The sequence below is a fragment of the Mixophyes fleayi genome, chromosome 1 (genome assembly GCF_038048845.1).
Source record: "Mixophyes fleayi isolate aMixFle1 chromosome 1, aMixFle1.hap1, whole genome shotgun sequence".
Lineage (NCBI taxonomy): Eukaryota > Metazoa > Chordata > Amphibia > Anura > Limnodynastidae > Mixophyes > Mixophyes fleayi.
This window is the reverse complement of record NC_134402.1, coordinates 343,804,630-343,823,533: the sequence shown is the minus strand read 5'-3', so window position 1 is coordinate 343,823,533 and position 18,904 is coordinate 343,804,630. Positions and strand designations below refer to the sequence as shown.

The following is an 18,904-nucleotide window of genomic DNA, read 5'->3' as shown; positions in this document are numbered from 1 at the left end:
ATACCTGCAGCTTGATAAATTTATCCCTAAATGTTTTCAAATACTGGAAAATCTAAATTTTTAACTTGAAAACTCAAATTTCTGCTTTAACATTCTATTAAGATCTTTTGATTAAAATCTTTCCTGTACCATGTCTGTAGAGCTAATTATGATCACATTGCGGGGCAAAAAAACATTGAGCTGATTTTAATATCAGTTGTCATACATCCAGATTCAGGTAACTTGGATCAAAGTATTCCCTCAATGCCAACTTGTCTATCATTATTCCCTGCATGACTCGTATTATGTATTTAGGCTTTAAACTAGCATTCAAGCAGATACATGGAAGTTTGACATGCAAGAAGTGTGATTGTATGCAATCTTTACAAGGCCCCGGGATTTTATATATTAAGTAGCGTTTGATCCGAAAATAGCAGTGGTAACCCTGGTGTATTGCCATTACACTTTCCCTTACACTCCTCTCACATGGCTGGGATAAAATGCACCACTGTAAGCAAAGTAATGGTAGCTGACAGCTAAAATTTAAAGGAAAGCATGCTTATTTTCAGATCAGTTCATTCAGCAGTTAGTCAGCTGGAAATGTTTGTGCTTTTAGCAGAGAGAGAGAAAGAGAGATAGAGAGAGAGAGAAGCTTTACAGAACTCTAAAGCTACAGCACACTCTTATCTATTCCTGGCCATCTGCAAGCTGCAAATCCATGTTAACCCCTTCCTTTGTCGAGATGCATTACAAGACAAGCCAATGATCAGTAAGAAACCAGCTTTATGCAATGGCATTTTTTTAAATATCTTTTTATTTATAACAACAGCAAATACAAAATACAAAGGACAAAAGACAAAGTTACAATACTCAAGCCTAGGAATGTAATACTAATGAAAAAAATGGAAATAAGTAACAATAATAACAAAGGGCCATCAGAATTAAATGTTTAATTGCAGGCATCATTAATAAAGGATGTTATAACTATATATGTGTATTTATCTGTGTAGTTTTTGCTTTTTCAGTATATCTGGTCTTTGTATTTTGCTTTTCATGCAATATGCAATGTGTTATGGATCATTGCTATCTGTATATGTCATGTATGGTGCTGCAAACCTTTCGTAATCAAAATATAGTTATAATAAAAATAAGTAACAATGTATTAAGTTCTCGTAATGGGATACATAACAGTAAAACAAAGTTAAAACATTTAGTGTTCCAGTAATGATAAGAAATGAAAGAGCTTTGCTTTCTCCTGCTTTGTGCACAAGTTACTTCATCAAGTTATAAACATGAAAATTAATTAGGTTTTTATCAAATTAAGTATGTCAAAGGACTTGTATGCACAGGTACCTTTTAATCTGTCTCCTCACAGTTCCATTTTTTGACAGGTCAAGTGAGTGGAGACAGATACTCACCTAGGGGGTGATTTAACTTTAATATTCAACAGCTCAACATATTTGAATTTGTCTCCCACCTACCCAATTAAAGGTGATAAATGGGGCTTGTCTTTTACTTCCACAACTGGTTGAACAGGTGAGTGGAAAGTTCTGATCCTGGGAGATGGCGAGCGCTGAATGCTTTAGTAAATCACCCCCGTAGAACACATTTATCTCCATGGAGAGATGCAAATACGGTGCACAGAGACACAGTGTCTCGTGCTGGTTATTCCCAGGACAGAACCACACAGAGCTATGTAGGACATGACAGAACAGGGGTGAAGGATAACAGGATATGTTATTCTTCTCCTGTCACTGATCTGCCATTTGCTTTGATTCATTGCCATTGTGCACTGTTGGTAGCGTATTTTCATAGAGAATGTTCTCTTTGGGTCCGATTTAAGAGCAAAGCAAAGATAAGGAGTAACTTTGCACCTTGACAAAATCATGTTGCATTAGAGGGGGAGGTAAATTTAAAATGTAGGGACAGATTTTTTTATAGTTGGGATAGGGCATGTCCTAGATCAACTTTAATTTTAGTGTAAGAATAAAGCTATAAAGTATTTGTGTGCTACATGTGCTTTGTTCCTAACTCACCTCTGTTCACCTCGGTCAAAATGGAAGGAAATTGGGATGTATGAGAAAGTTATTTAAAAATGAAACTCCTTGAGCACTCATCCTAATTCTCCTTATCATTATTTTATATACTGGCAAAGAGTATATAAAGCAGATTATATTCTGGTGATCAGTATACAAATAAGAGCCTATTGTGATGATCAGTTTATTATGAGAGCATCATTCTGATAACCACTGTAGCATGCAGTGTCCATTTAATATCAAGTGTACAACACAGTGTCTATTTTGGTGACCAGGATAAAATGTAATTCCATTCTGGGTACCCCTATACTGGTCAATAATATACAAAATAGAGCTCATTATGCTGGTCAGTTTAGAATAAAGTACCCACTCCGATGACTAATATACCAGGCAGAGTGGTGACCAATATGCAACACAGAAGCCTTTCTGCTGGCAAGTAAAAAAGGAAAATAGCCCATTATGGTTACCAACATATGATAGAGTCTGCAGACCTATGTACCAGGTACATACATACAGAGGAAGATTCTGGCGGCCAGCATATCAAGTAGAACCAATTCTGGTGATGAACACATAAATCAGACCCTTTACTCATGACAGATATATAAAACAGAGACAATTCAGTTTACCAGAACATAGCTGAGCCTATAACGTAAATGGGGTGTCAGACAAGATTAAGGTACAATCATCAGTAACACTATTAGGTTGCAAATGACCCTTATATGTACAATTGATGTTGCTAAATTGAAATAAAGGACTTTAATCTTTTGCCCTAAATCTTTAGCAAAAACCCACGTCTATGCCGCCCCCCCTCCCACTACGTCTCTTCTATGTTTCCCGAACCTGAAGGTTGAGAATAGAAGGTTCTATCTGACCATAGCTTCTATAGCTCTGTAATGGAGTTCTGTAGAAGTTATGGAAAATTAGTTCAAGTCACCGCTAGTTGGCTCTTGGATTCAGGTAACATGTTTATTCAAGGAGTGGTTATCTGCTTTTGTTGAAATACTATTGCTACACTCTGGAGAATAATTAGCCTTACTGCTGCAAAGCAACTGATAGGTTTTAATGTTATTTTCCAACCATAACCTAGTAACAAAAAAATAGTACCAATTATTGTATTATCCATTGTACTATTGAAAATTTGGGTGGCCAACTTTTAAGGTGAAACACTGGATTTATATTCTTATATGCATCATAATCCATACATTTGAGCCAAGAAAATGAAAAATAAATGTGGAATAAGCAATTGTAAAACTGGCTGAGTTTACTACTGTAATAAAAAGCAACTTTCTTTTCCAGAAGACACTTGAGTTTGGTAATGTTTGGAAAGTTATGGCTCAACTGCATTTATACATAAATTCAGAATGCAAAATAATTAAATATGATATCTTTTAATCTCAGTAACAAGACTGCTAGAGAGGCAAAGCCACCACAGATTAATATTATGAACACTGCATGACCACTGTGAAATATGGCATTAGTGGAATTGGTTGCAATCGATGGTATTGTGGATATAACCATTTATATCACAGGGAGGTCAGTAACATTCTGCAGAGTTTTGCATGGTGTCCCTTCCCCCCATCTTTAGTCCATAAATCACATTTTCTGCCAATTGTTTATTTATTTCTTATTACTTTCTCTTGGTTATTATAAAATCTGTGTGGACATCTCTTAGCTCAGGCTTCTTACCCTATTTTTGGCTATGCTCACTAAAGGGGTTTCCTATTTTCCAATTTCTCTTTCTTCACTCTAATTTGTTCAGTTATCTCTCTTCTGTATTCCCAAAAAAATTCCCTACTTTCTCTGTTCACATTGTTCTAGTTGTTTTATGAGTTTTCAATGTGCTATCCACATAATGACGAATGGAAACACTTTACTCACTTATTTATATTACACTGTTTTATTAATTTGGGATCACTGTGCATTACAGGTTTCCTGTCATTCTACTGTAAACATTCATAAAGCTAGGCCTCCTTTTCTGCCTCCACTTACTCGTGTAACCAGACAACCTAGGTAGATGGTATTATCACTAATGAATGATAATGTTAAGTATCTATTGTTTATAGCATAGTGAAAAATGGGCCATTGCAACTTGAGGAAATAAGGCTGGGTACACACTAAAGGGTTTTCAGCCAATTATTGGGCCAATCAATCGTCCTTGATCAAAGGGGAGTTCTGCTTTCGCCTCATTTATTATATCCCACAGACTTTTTGAAAAGCATGGATCAGCATCTGTAACATTTTTTTCATTATTTTAAAGCAGTAATCACATACAAGCTAAGCACCTTTGAAGATGACTCTGATACTAATGTTTCTTTAGTGCCCTTGTACAAATCTGCCCATCAAAATCCCTTGCAAAATATGGCTGGTGACTACACAGACACAGGCTCACAGCTCTCAGCATGTCATGTGAAGGCAAAGGTCCAAAGTCTCTCTAATCTCTACATCAGGGGTATATTTTAATACACATACTTGCATTGTTTGTGCTGATATGTTCCTTGTTTACCAATACTTTATGCATTTAATTTTGCTCTGCCACAAATTAAACTGCAGGCTGCATTATTTACAGTTCATAAATGAGCCCTTAGAACTGCTGTGTCTGAAAGGGATATGGCATGCACATGATGCAAGCTCTAGCTTTTCTGTGGCTGACCTATATATATATGACAGAAGTGCCATGGGGGGTTATTGGTTAGTTAACCTGTTTTATTAATGGTTAGTTTCAACATAACAAACAAAACACTGTTAACTTCAATGAGCAATGAGCAATGAGCAATGGCAATGTCTTCTGGCATGGAGACCATAGTCATGAATGGGACTTAATATTCTGAAATATTACTACTAGTGGCATAAAATGCCAATACCAACAGTTCAAAATGTTGCATCAGCTATAATTGATTTAAGTTGGTATATTTACTAAACTGCGGGTTTGAAAAAGTGGAAATGTTGCCTATATCAACCAATCAGAATCTAGGGGGTAAATGTATCAAGCTGAGAGATTTCCGGCGGGTTTGAAAAACCAATCAGATTCTAGCTATTAAAGTACATTCAACAAAATGATAGCTAGAATCTGATTGGCTGCTATAGGCAACATCTCCATTTTTCAAACCCGCTGGAAAACTCTCAGCTTGATACATTTACCCCAAGCTATCATTTATTTAGCAACATCTTCGATTTTTCAAACCCGCAGTTTAGTAAATATACCCCAAAGTGTTTTAGCTAGCTTTTACAGATACTATTCCTGTAATTGTTACAGGCATTGAGGGAGTGAGGCATCTCTACTCATCAAAGACGGGATTGTCTGGATGTTAGAAAAATCTGGAGGAAAGCTCTTCACCTCTTATGCAGGATTTTATTGGTTCAGTTCCCCTTTCATCTATGAATTTTTCTACTTAATAACCTTTTCTACTTAATCTGTGGAAAAACCCACCACATGTCAGCTAGGATTTGACTGGTTCAGTTCCCCTTTCATCCGTGGATTTTTCTATTTTATAGGCATATACCAGGGATAACGAGGTGCAAAGGATGTGATTGCATCTGATCTGCACTGCTATTAGTGAGTATGTTGCTGTACAATGGAAGAGGACCACAACTGTCCTAGTGTGGCTGTGTTAGACGAATAGAGTGTTCCAAAATTAGAAACAGAGACTTTTTTAAAATCCCTTTTGTTTTAGATATTGATTCTCTTTTCAGTTTTGGACAAGCATTGTCACAGAATATAAATGAGTCAGGAAAAATGACATCTGGCAAAAAATGTTTAAAAAAAATGTCAGTACAGAAATATTTACGAGGGGACCCTTGTGCTTTTATTATTTATAAAACTGTAAACATGAAAGTCTCATTTGTGAACGTATTTAACCAGAAGAAAGCCAAGCTATGATGTCTTTGCTTGGATGTCAAAGTTGCTCACAGCACATTTTGTTTTCTACTGCCGGTGGAAGTGCCTCATTGATTCTGATTGATCTTACATTTTAAAACCTGATACTGCAGTAAAGAGAAAGAAAAGTAGTGCATTCTACGCAGCATGAAACAGCAATGTGTGAATAAGTTAAACAGGGCTTTAGGGAAGTGGTTTCAGTATATTGTCTTAACCCCCCTTTCCTCCAACAGTGCAGGTTTCCCAGGTCCTCTCACAGGAGAACGTATAGATTAATCAGAAACACACAAGCACTTATGCTGATGACTGATCTGAATGCTGTTGAAGTGCAGAGGTAAAAGTGAAATTAGTACAGTTCACCCTTCTCCACACAAATATGTGCCTATGCATTTCCAGGCAGCGAGTTATGTCCATCTGTTATCGGCATTGCAATAGTTAACCAGTAAGAACTGAACTCAACTCAGGACGCTATATAAGGTATGGCGCAACCCTCATTGGATCACCCCTGACGAAGTCTTAGTGACGAAACGCGTAGGGTTCGAATGAGGGTTGAGACTGGTTACCGGGACAACCAAACCCGGAAGTTACATGGAGCTCTGACCGCGTTAACCGCGATACAGATTACCAGCAGGAATTTGGCTGCGTGTTAAAGATACCATGATGTGCATTGTGCTCCTTACTAAATGTAAGTGAATTTTATCCGTTGCTTAATAAATGTTTTACATTGGATTACTACACAATTGGGGAATCTATGTTTTTTCTTGTTTCCTGAATATATATGAATCATGCGGCGGATCCTGTGAACGTATATGAGAATATACTTGACGATCATTTGGATTTCCATTCAGATGATCTTGTGACACTGGACATTGAAATTGATAGCGTTCACCACTGTGATTATGAACATTTTATTATGCTTTATGTGCTGTTATCTATGCATGTCTAGGTAGTGTTTTGTCACTCAGATATCCGATGATTCAATCACCTCCCCTTTTGCACCTTATCCCAATCTTCTGTGTTTTATTTATTGCATTTATGAAAGTCTAGTAGGTATTTACAAGGGAATATTGGGCTGCATTCCCTACCCCTCTCCCCCACCTTATAGGAGCGCAGAAAGGACACTCTATTTAATCTTATACAAATATGTGCCTATAATGAGGTCAATTTGCTATTTTTCTCCCTGCAAAAGTCTAAATTGAGGGTTTCTACTACGCAAGTGCATAACAAGTATATTAAACAACACTCTGTTAATGGCTACAATACAAAACAGAGCTCACATCTTACCAGACAAGATAGAGCCTATTCTGATGTACTGTACAAATCATAGGTAAGTGCCCAGATCCCCCCTGTAGGCCAGAAATATTGTATAAAAAAACAATAAGAGCTGTAGAACTGTCATTTCTAACACTGTACAATACACTTGCACTAGCTCTTTATTGCATGCAGCCTGATTTGTAGATTTTCAAGAGCAGTACATATACATAAAGCTTGAAAGTTTGATATATACGTGACTAGCTGTTATTATATAAACTTTGGGGCCTGAATGACGCAGTGTTTTATTAGCAGGGGCAAGAACATTATATATATATATATATATATATATATATATATATATATATATATATATCAGAGAGAGAGAGAGAGAGAGAGAAAGGAGAGAGAGAGGAGAGAGAGTTCAGGTCTTCTTTTTACTATATATATATATATATATATATATATATATATACATACATGTAGTGAAAGGAAGACCTGAACTCCCCTGTTCTTGCCCCTGCTAATAAAACATTAGGTCATTTACACCCAAAGTTCATATAATAATAATTAGCCGCATATATAAAGAGTCACAAAGTGTTTACTTAGAGATGAAATTCCAACAATGTAAAAGACAGTAATCTTTCTGCAGAAAGGGAGGGTGCTTAGAGTCAGCAATCTTAATCAGTGTGAAAGACAGGGATATCACTCACATAAAAAGATCTATAACTTTTATTCTTAACACAAGTGGTTACATACTCACAATATACAGCCATCTCAGTGTATGAGCCTGTCACAGTAACTTGAAGTCTGGGTCTAGTGGAGCCCAAGAACATTGTCTTATCCTTAAGCAGTTCTTTCCTTCATGCACAGTTCTGAAGTGGGCAGATCCATGTGACATCTGATGACTGAGATTCTGGTTGCAGCGTGCTGAAAACTGTATGCTGGCAAGGGTATGAAAGTAGTGCACAGTTGTGCTCTCATGCACCTTACAGGGAATGTTGGTCCTAGAGTATCTACAGTTCGGTATTGTATAGTCTACAGTTCAATTTACCACATACGCTGGGGTCATTCATAAAAATACATTAGAGCAACAATAATAAACAAAAATGCCCTATGTTTATAAAAACTGTACTAATAGATTTTTATAAATGCCAACTAAATCGCACTTTGTACTTGTTCTGTGCCATGTCTGACCTGGTGTAGGAAAAGCACCCTTTTTTTGTAATTACTACTTAACCTTTTTGTAAATATTGCTTTGTGGTCCCACAAATAAGCCCTATCTCTTTTTGTGTCAAGGTGCAAATTCCTGCACATCCTGCTTTATAAGAGTGGCTCTCTACTGAACACTGTAATTGGAAATTAACTCCTTTGCTAAAGGCTTTTAATAAATGATCCTAAATTACTTTTTCGTCTCATCAATCCTACAAATCAATATACATTTAAGGCGGCCATACCTGCTGCTATTTGCATGGCCAATTGTGTTGTTTTAGACCAAATTGGATGTAAATCACAAGCTGTATGTGCCCAAAGAGACTGCCAATACTGACTGACATTGGGGAACCATCAGATATCTGTCAGGGTGGATAGTAGATGTAATTGACTGATGACAGCATCTGAATGAGGAAGCAGTCTTTAGCCCAAGGGTTAGGGCCAAGCAGACAGTTCCCCCACACACATTATCATTTATCACCCCATCACATCTTTGTTATTTGCTCAACTGAACATACAAATAATGAGAACAGTGGCAAAAAGGATCCCTAATTCGAATGCAAATTCTATGCAGATATTTTTTTTCTGCTTAACCAAACTGCACTATGACTCATTATCTGTTTTGATCCCCACTTTGATGCAAAATATGCACTTTTTTTTTTAAAATAAATAGAATTATGAGTGTCTGCTAACACCTCCTTATCTGTATGTTCAACAGAGCTATGATAGGAAAGATGATAATGCATCCTCATTCTTTCCTGTGACCTGATGCTGTCTTGGCTATGGAAATATGGCAATTGGCATTGCAGTGTGCACAAATTAATTTGCTGTGTATACCTATTGGATTTGGAATTTAGATGTCATGTAACCTTAAGCATATTTTGATCATTGCTGGCTGTCTACTAGATAGAAAGATGCCCTTGTGCTCCACGGGAGGTTTCTGTCCTCCCTGAGCTCGCGTTAGGACTCCTGCGTTACGGTTTGACGGGTGTACCGCCCCAGTAAAACTCCCCACCTGCAATAGCAGTAACTTAGCAGTAACTTTATTAACCAATTGATAAGATGGTTTGCAACTTATTCCACTGGCATGTTGCCTCTGCTGGAAAAAAATAAGTATATATGGAGATGTCTACCCATATTTCTTTATAGCAATCCCCCACCTCACCGGTAGCAGAACTGGTACATTCCATTAAAGACGTACCTGTTGAAAAGCTCCATTAAACACAAGGAGCCTGAGTCATTAAGGAAAGAAAAGCATAAAAAAGCAGCAACTTGGCACCTTAGCAAAACCATGTTGTATTGGAGGGGGAAGTAAATATAAAACGTGGAGACAGATTTATAGTTGGGGTAGGGCATGCCCTAGATCAACTTTAAATTTCAGTGTAAATATAAAGCTACTAGGTATTTGTGTGCTAGATGAAAAAACAGTCAGTATTTAACCTATGTGCAAAATAATGAACTCATTTGCACCCCTTGCATTGTATGATAGTTTGTCCCGGGGAACATTTACTCCTTTTTTTGCCTTACTTTTCTTAATGACTCAGGGCCAAGGAGTCCTGGAAGTGATGATAAGGCCCCCACTGATCTCAACATCATTGAGTCTGTCTGTGATTATATGAAGAGACAGAAGGATTTGAGCAAGCCTACATCCACAGAAGAGTTATTTCTCCAAGATGTTTGGAGGAACCTCCCTGCCGAGTTTCTTAAAAAACTGTGTGCAAGTGTACCTAGAAGAACTGATGCATTGATGCTGTTTTGAAGGCAAATTGAGGTCACACCAAATATTGATTTGATTTAAATTTCCCTTCTGTTCATTAACTTTGCGTTTCGTTAATTGATAAAAAAATACACTAGTAACACCTCTATTTTTATAGGCATTCTTACTGTGCAGAATTTTTTCCACACCTGCCTCAAAATTTTGCACAGTACTATATATATATATATATATATATATATATATATATGTATATATATATATGTATGTATATATATACATAAATACATTTATAATCCGTAAATACAGGGAGGAGGATATTGTTACAGAAAAAAACAAGAGTTGGCGGACTTAATAGGTCGTATCTAAAGAAAAAGAAATACAGTTGAAGCAAATTCTGAACAGTTATATGTTAATAATAATTAATAATAATGATAATACTAATAGTAATAATTATAATAATAATACTAGATACAGTGATGCCTCTGAAAGTATAAATAAAATAATGTGTAATAAATATATATTTTTTAAATACTTTATTGCTAGATAAATGAGATGTGAAGCCAGTACAATAAAAAAGCATGTTTGTAGGTGAAGATAATATAAGTAGGAGATAGTTCAACAAAAATTAACTTCAAACATTTAGCAAATTTGTCTATTGTAGATGTATGGTTTGTGAATTATTTGTGCTGCTAACACATTTCTTTTTACTTAGAAAAATGGTAAGGTATTTCACTTAAGACGGCATTTAAATGATCAGACTAAGGGCTAGATTTACTAAGCTGCGGGTTTGAAAAAGTGGAGATGTTGCCTATAGCAACCAATCAGATTCTAGCTTTCATTTATTTAGTACCTTCTACAAAATGACAGCTAGAATCTGATTGGTTGCTATAGGCAACATCTCCATTTTTTCAAACCCACAGCTTAGTAAATCTAGCCATAAATATGTGATCTATGTAGTTTAATGCATACATAATGTATATTGGCAGAACCACAAAATCTTTGAACGTCAGGGTGGAAGAACAAATCAGAAAACATGGGAAAAGACAACCCTTTCGCAACATTTTGCTAAATTCCATAATAAAAATAATATATAATTTAATTTGAAAAGATGAGATAGAGCGAAATTCTTTGGATTGGTAAAACACATGTAACAGTTGCAGTCCATTTTCCCTAGGGGTCTTAAAGCAGATTTTAATTTAACCACTTTTTTTGTTTTATCTATATTTTTAAAAAATGTGTTTTGAATGAAGAATATAGTTTAGCATGTTTTTCTTTTCTTAATATAGAGTGTACTATGTTGTTTGGATTCAGTATACTGGTGTTTTTAGAAGTATTAAACTTTCTTTCAGCTATCTTGTATTGTAATGTGACAGCTGCTCGCATTATATCCAATTATATATATATATATAGGTATTGTATATTGTATTATGAAGCATTATTATAGTTAATACCTGTGTATGGCGAAGAGTACTAGCTACCCAAACACTACATGTATATGAAAACAGGCAGAGGATCCAGAGGAACAAAATCGGAGCGCAGCATTCTCTCTCTGCTTCTCAGCTGCTGCTCTCCAGGTGTTGTGAAACTACAAGCCCCAGCATGCCTTGACAGCCAACAACCACTTGATAACTGTCAGGGTATGCTGGGACTTGTAGTTTCACTAAACCCAGAGAGGTTACATTTGAAGAGTCGGTTAAGTATTTATGGACAGTGCACTTGCCTATAGGCAATGGCATAGCTATAGATCCCAAGGCTCCAATATTTGCATAGTCCTCACATTTTAATATAGTTTTCAGGGACACTTTGCAACTGAGCCAGTGCATCTTAGCACGTTACATAAGATACTGTTCTGGTTGACCTATAAGTACAATACCCATCATTTTATATTTCCTCAAGTTGTTTTATGACATAACATCTGGCAATTTTCAGTACCCCACTTCAATAAATATCAACTGATCAATGTCAACTATCATTTTGAAGGTAGCAGCCTATGCTGATGATGTTACGGTTGCCCTGTAAATCATGGTCAAGGCAAGTGACATTTGATAACCGAACTGAAAATATTCTGAGACTTCGAGTTCAGAGATAAACAAAGAAAAGTTCTCTGCTTAGGGGAGGAAGGGCGGCAGTTTGTATTTCTGGATGCGCTCCCTCAGGCCAGTCAAGAGTTTAAAATCTTAGGCATTCAATTTGGTTTGGGTGATTATGTCCAGCGAAGTTGGTAATTGAAACTGGCAGTTGTCTTCTCTAAGGTGGGGAACTGGAAGAATGAGAAGCTGTCCTACAGGAAACGGATTGATTTGATCAAGACTTACTTGATCCCAGTTTTTTTGTACTTCAGTTACATATGTATGTTGCCAGAATTGTTAAGAATTAAGGTCGGTTCCTTGTTTCTTCAGTTATTATACAGGAACAAGTTGAACTTCATCAAGTGGAGTGTGACGTACAAACCGAAGGATAAAGGTGGACGGTGAATGATAACCCAGTGCTGTTCTTTTAGCCTTCTTCAAGCTTCATATTGGGAGTCTCTTTTTCAGTCTCCTGCTCGGTGGGTAGCTAGCTTTTGAGTTTGGGTGCACCCCTATCTCAATGCATGGTTCGATGGGGGTCCTGTAAAAAGTCTTCGAGTTAAGCATGGCTACCTCCCAGCCTATGATGTTCAAGGTTTGAATGTGACAAGGAAGTTACAGATCGAGGTGGGTGAGGCAAAAAACTCCTCCTGGATGGTGTTGGAGAGGAGGTTTTTGTGTACTCACTTTGATGTGCCCGTTACTAAAGGATTGCCCAGGTGATATGCGCTTGAAGGGTCTGTCTTTAGTGGATTCCTCTAAAATTTAGAGATCTCACTTGGCTTGAATTTCACAGCAGGCTCTACGTTAAGGGGAAGCAGAAGCATAGGTTTTTACACGTGGTATGCACGGTGTTAAGCAGGGGAGGGCTGGCAAATTTTAGCCTGGGGGGCAAGGCTCGATTCAGCAGCCTATTTAAAACGGGGCAGGTGGCCCAACCCAAGGTAGTCCACTATGGAACCGGCCCAATGCCCCCCCTGCCGCTGGTGTTAAGTGTCCATTAGGGACAAAATTGTTCCCTGTAGTGAAGTGGTGGATAGCATTCTGCACAAGGTTTGGAAAATAAAGGAAATGGAGAGGGGCAGATGGATGCTGTTGAGACCTCCCTAGGTGGCAGCTAAGATCTGACAGTCTCTCGATTCTTGGCTATCTATACTGTTCTTTCACTATTATATTTTGTGGAAATCTCTATTTTTTTTTAGTAAGGTTTATATACATTTATTGTTTGTTTTTATTTCCTGACAATAAAGAGTGTGTGGGTTGTATTGTAGATTGGTGACGGGGTTGTTGCAATGCAGACTATTGTGTTATGGATTGTCTTGTTTCTTTAGTGTATATAGTTATCTAATTTGTGAAGTGATGCAGTAGTTTATGTGGAGGGATTGTAGTAGAATTGAGTGTTATGATAAGGTGAATTTTTGTTCCTATTGGTTGCTTTTTACCCAAAACCTTTGATTTTGTATATAGTCTACTTTATTATCCACAAAGTGATACTGTAATTTTTTGTTGCAATATTTTAATTAAACCATTAACCCTTGCAAAACTACACATATTTATTCAAAATGATCAAAATGCTATCTGTGTCCACTTGATTTCATACCCAAAACCTCGTTGGGCCAGGCAAAATACAAGCGGGTTGTATGCAACTAACCACCTTCTGTTGATTCCCTTATCAATTTGTGGCCCAACAGGTATTTAACCCTTGCAAAACTACAGCTACTTATTCAAACTGATCAAAGTGGTATATGTGCCCACTTTACCACCTGATTTCATGCCATAACCTATGTTAGGCCAGGCTAAATACAATTGCAATTTGTGTATGGGACACCATTTAGTGTTAATCTAAAGTTAAGTCAGTGATCTAATATGATTTAATATTTTAAAAATAACGTTTTCTGAATAAGAAGCTGGAGCATGAACAAGAATTAAACAAGAAGCTGGTCGAATAAGGAGCCAACTGTATCCTCCTTTCCAGAGAAGTGACCCCTACCCACAAATAACATGACCTGTGTGCAGCTCAGCCTCTCGCTTTTACTATCAAAGTTATCACTTGTTCTCTGTACAGACTGTTTCTCTCCTCTCGCTCTTCTCTCTGACAACACTGTAATTCCCTCACCCCCCACCATCTCGCACAATCATGCAGCCTGAATGTGGGACTTCTTTCTGAGGCTGGTGCCGCGGAGTAATTCGACTGCCTTGCATTGTGCGGAGGTATCCCTTCCGTGCTTTTCTGTAAGCTCGTCCCCATAGAGACCTCCCGGAGCCTCCGCCGTGCAGTTAAGTATCCGACTGTCTATCTGTTGTAGCAGAGAGTGTCCTTTGTCCTGGCTGTCAGCCGGGGAGTATGGGCTGAGTGTGTGAGAGGGGGACCTCTCCAGTCACAGCTCCGGGGATGGGGGAGGGGGATGCAGGCTTATTATTAGCACACACAGACATACGGGTAGCAGTGTGTTAAATGTACTATGTTATACTAAGGAGGGGGTGATACTGTGATTACTTCCTGCTTGGGAGACCTTGTCTAAACCAATGTGTGAGATCTATCCATCTCTCTCTCTCTCTCTCTCTCTCTCTCTCTCTCTATATATATATATATATATATATATATATATATATATATATATATATATATTCTTTGCATGGTTGGTGCTCAGAAGAAACAAGTGGTGTTGCATGTTGCATTAAGAAAATACTAGTCTGCAAATCCCTAAACTCCAATTCACTTGCAGTAGTGTATATATTTCATAAACTGATTGTATACCCACATGGCGCAGCCATTTAAACTCAAGGACATGTAATCTAGTTTCTCTACCTTTTGAGCATTTACATTATATGTATGTGCAGGTAATAGAGTATTTATATCATATAGATTTGACAGTCGTAGCCCTATATTGTTGCTAAAATTGCATGCTGAGCTCCAGCTTCTTTTTGGAGCTTCCACTGAGCTTACTTTTCATTAAAGTACAAACACGTCATGATATTTATTTATTATAGTTTCTATTATAGGACTTTAAAATAGGGAATATCTATGACCGTCAAGGTGCAAAACAAGAATTACTCTTCAACTAATAACTTTGTACACTTGAAACTGACAATTTATTTCTGAACCATAAAGCAAGGCAATTGGATCCTGAACATATATCCATTAATGTACATTCTTTTTCTGACGTAGCCAGTGCCATAACTAGGAGCAACTGCTCTGTATGCAAAGCTGAAGGGGGGTGCAGGCAAATGAATGTTTTAAGTTAATTTGGTTAAACTTAAGAGCAGGAGGCTGTCTGTTTTCTTTCTATCCACAAGGCTTTAAATTTCACAGGTCTGGTCCTGGCTCTTGATATACAGGTACATTGAGCGTTTGCTTACAACAGTAATGATGCAGCTAATTTTACTCATTTAGATGTATGAAAATGGAGGCATATGTTGTGCCATACTGATTACTTTTGTCCTAGAACCTGCTGAGCAAGGCTTCTAAAATGTATCAACCCTAAATCTAATAATTTGTTTTGCAGTGTTATTGTATTTGACACGGAGAGCCACTAAAGTAGATCACAAGTGAGTGATGTTGATTTGTACGTTACCTGTCAGTGACATTTTTTTGCTCCCTGTATAATTGCAGCACGATTGCTTCCTTGGGTGTTTGCAATCGCTCTTTGATTTGTACGCTTTGCACTGTAAGGTGTCTGAATAATAAAGACTTATTTTTTTTTTGTAAAGAACCTCCTTTTGCCATCAGTGTGTGAAACCAAATGTTAATTATGTGTTTGAGTGATCTTTGTAATGCATTTTTGCTGGAAAAACAATTTTATATAATTTCACTCTGCCATTTTGCAACTTCTACTGCACTTTGTAGCAGAATAATTAGATTTTCATCTAATTGTTTACTTTAATCTGTACATAAGATATTCACTTCTTTAGTCTCATTTCTGTATTCACGTCTCTGAGCTTTGCCTGCTCTTTAAAACTGTTTCAAAGTGCTTGAAATCCACATTGAATTTAAAACAAATTAATGTAAATGGTCTATTTATTGCATATTTGTGCACTGCATATATTTGTGTCATGCATGAGACTATAACCTCCCAGTAGGATGAATATAATCCATAGAAAACCAGAGCTCTGACATCCAATCCTTTATAATGGGCACAATTTATCATGTGATCTGGTCACTTGAGTGAGTGGTCTAACCACAGACCATTTACTAGCAAAATACTGTTTTGATGAAGGAAATGAAAATATTACTATTACAGAGGGTAATGATTTCAAAGCAGTGCTTAGAATTTGCATTTTTTTGTTCTGGTAATTTTCAGAGAAATTAAGATTTTTTTTTTTTGTCATTTGAATCTTGCAAGATTTGTGGTGATAGACTTTTTGACTGTCAGTAGAGATACTACTGAAGAAGCCTATATCTACCCAATAATAACATACTTACTGATGTTTGTTTAATGAGATGTTTATGTACAAACCTGCCAGGAGGTACCTGCAACAAATCTTTAAGGTAAAAGAAAACAGAGAAATGTAATGAAAAATGAAATGCTTTCCTTTGGGATTACAGCAGTACTGTGGGGTCTAGGAAAGATAAATTAGTACTGTTCTCCTATATTCTCAGAGGTGAGTCCTGTGAGATAACTGCAAAGGCTTTCTCTGGAGAATCCCAGATTTACCACTGAAAACACAATTACAGGCCTCTCTCTGGCTTGCTTGCTTAAGCTTCAAAGGAGGCTTTTGTTTAGATAAGAATGAGAGAGACCCTGGAGCTGATGTTTGCTTTTTTTTTTTCTTTATCACATGTCACCATGCCTGTTAACATTAGCGAAACCAACTGGTTTGTTTTTCAGGGTAAATAGCCTGATTCATAGCTCATTTTATAAATAACTTGAGGAAATTTTAAATGAAGGCCTGTGAACTTCTCTAATGACACACTAGAGACTGGTAAATTGATTTTCCCGATTCAACGATGGAAGGTTAATTTGGGAATCGCTTTCCAATTCCATATAGTTGGCAAATATCGGCCACTGGACAATTTGGCAACCCCATCCCTATTAGCCTACTGCTTGTCATCACAGCTTTGCAATCTCTTGAACGTTACTGCTTTAACCATTATCCCTTAACCTGCCCAAGCACTAGATAGCCTGTGCAGGTGATCACTACACTTACGGATGCCTCTATTGTGGGCTTGGGGGAAGGAGTGGTGCTTGATAACTGAATCTCTGTGCAGGAGCTCTCCCTGACACCCCAGGGGTAATTAGCAGGATTGGGACCCCTGGAGTAGCAGTTGATTACTCTGAACCCCTCAGTCTAGGGGATTTGGGAAGAAGTCCAGTGTGGTGCTAGTAACCTCTGGGAGGAGACGTTCTGTTTTCGTGGAAATCTCTCCAGGTTATCTGGGGGTGGGGTTAATTATTTATTTTACACATGCACTGTATATATTGTCTTATTACAGTGGGTGAGTGTGGTGTGCCTGCAAATGTGCATCTTTACTAAATGGGCCCCATTAAAGTAAAAGGTAATTTATTTTCTTTAACCTGCACCAGTCCTTTCAAACGATGATAGATGTTGATGTAACTTTTTTTTTTTTTTTTTTTTTTTTTCCCCCCTTCCAAATCTGAGTGAACTTTACAGCAGTTTGTGAATTTTTAGCCAAATTTAGCTATTCGATTTTCTGGGGCTACATACAGAAATATGACAATCAGCTTGCACAGGTTGAACTAAATCCCTAAAAATAAACCCTTTTTTTTATTTGAGATATCCTTGTAAAATGCATTTGTTCACAAATGTGACATTGAGTATTGTATACTGACTTAAATACATAATTTCAAGCGTTTGCTGTACTGTTTGTGCTGTGTATATGAAGAGCATAGCGGATAACAGAAATCGCTTACTTTTATTGTCTAGATTTTAAAAACTGATGAGTAAGCAGGAGAATGTAGAAAACTCTTCTATAACACAGAAAATGCTGCTAACAAGGCAGTTAATGAATCCATGTTACTGACTTGGGATCTGGATGGACTTTGACATAAATGACAGTGTGCAGTTTCTGATTGATTTCCTGAATAAACAGAGCTGCTCTGACATTTGTGGAAGATGTATAATTGACGTATGTATATAAATATTTGGGACTTTAATTCACACTTCGCTTGTGTTCAGTTTACACCTTCACAAATGCCTGTTTAAAAAAAAAAATGGATGTCTCTACTCTAATAGTAAGAAATAGCTCAGTGTACACTAAAATGCAGTTATCATTTATTTCCCAAGGCGGTTGCAGTCTTTAGGGAGATGTACACCCCTGTTTACCCATAACCACCCATAACCCCCAGTGCTTGCTTGTACTATGGACTCCTGCTGAGACTGGTGCTGGATGACTTAAGGAGAGCAATGATCTGATGCACTGACTTAAATGACAGCCAGCTCCAGATTGTCTCTGACATTCATCCATTCAATCAGGGAGACTGTGATTTGAAATGTGTCTAATCTCTTGTCTGCTTTCTTTCCAGCAGAAGTACAAGAACGTTCTGGGGACAGTTATAATGGGAAAATGGATGGAGTAACAGGGGTGGAGGGAAAACCAATGTACTATTCTGGGGGTAACGAGGATGGGCTACATAAACACTTGAGGGTGGGAAACTCTTTTAAAGTGTATTGGTTCTGTACACTCTGTTTTGGTAGCTATTAGTGATGTCGGTAGTTTTGTAATGATTTAGTTGCCTGCATTCTCATAAATGTTGGATCAAACCACACTCTTTATAGTTGTTGTACCTACCACACATGGCAATTA

The 18,904-nt window shown here is 37.4% G+C and overlaps 1 protein-coding gene across 13 annotated transcripts in view; it reads left to right on the top strand.

Annotated features, from left to right (window-relative positions):
• The first annotated feature begins 14,315 nt into the window (after nt 1-14,315).
• The window catches only part of FBRSL1 (fibrosin like 1), a 382,122-nt gene continuing 377,533 nt past the window's right edge, over nt 14,316-18,904 (top strand). For 11 of the 13 annotated variants that reach the window (XM_075217057.1, XM_075217042.1, XM_075217084.1 and 8 more), the window contains exons 1-2: nt 14,356-14,414; nt 15,645-15,687. The gene's annotated coding sequence lies outside the window, so the exon portion shown is untranslated. Of the gene's footprint in view, nt 14,415-15,644; nt 15,688-18,904 lie in introns of all 13 variants that reach the window. The other 2 variants (XM_075217123.1, XM_075217007.1) reach the window with 2 other exon arrangements.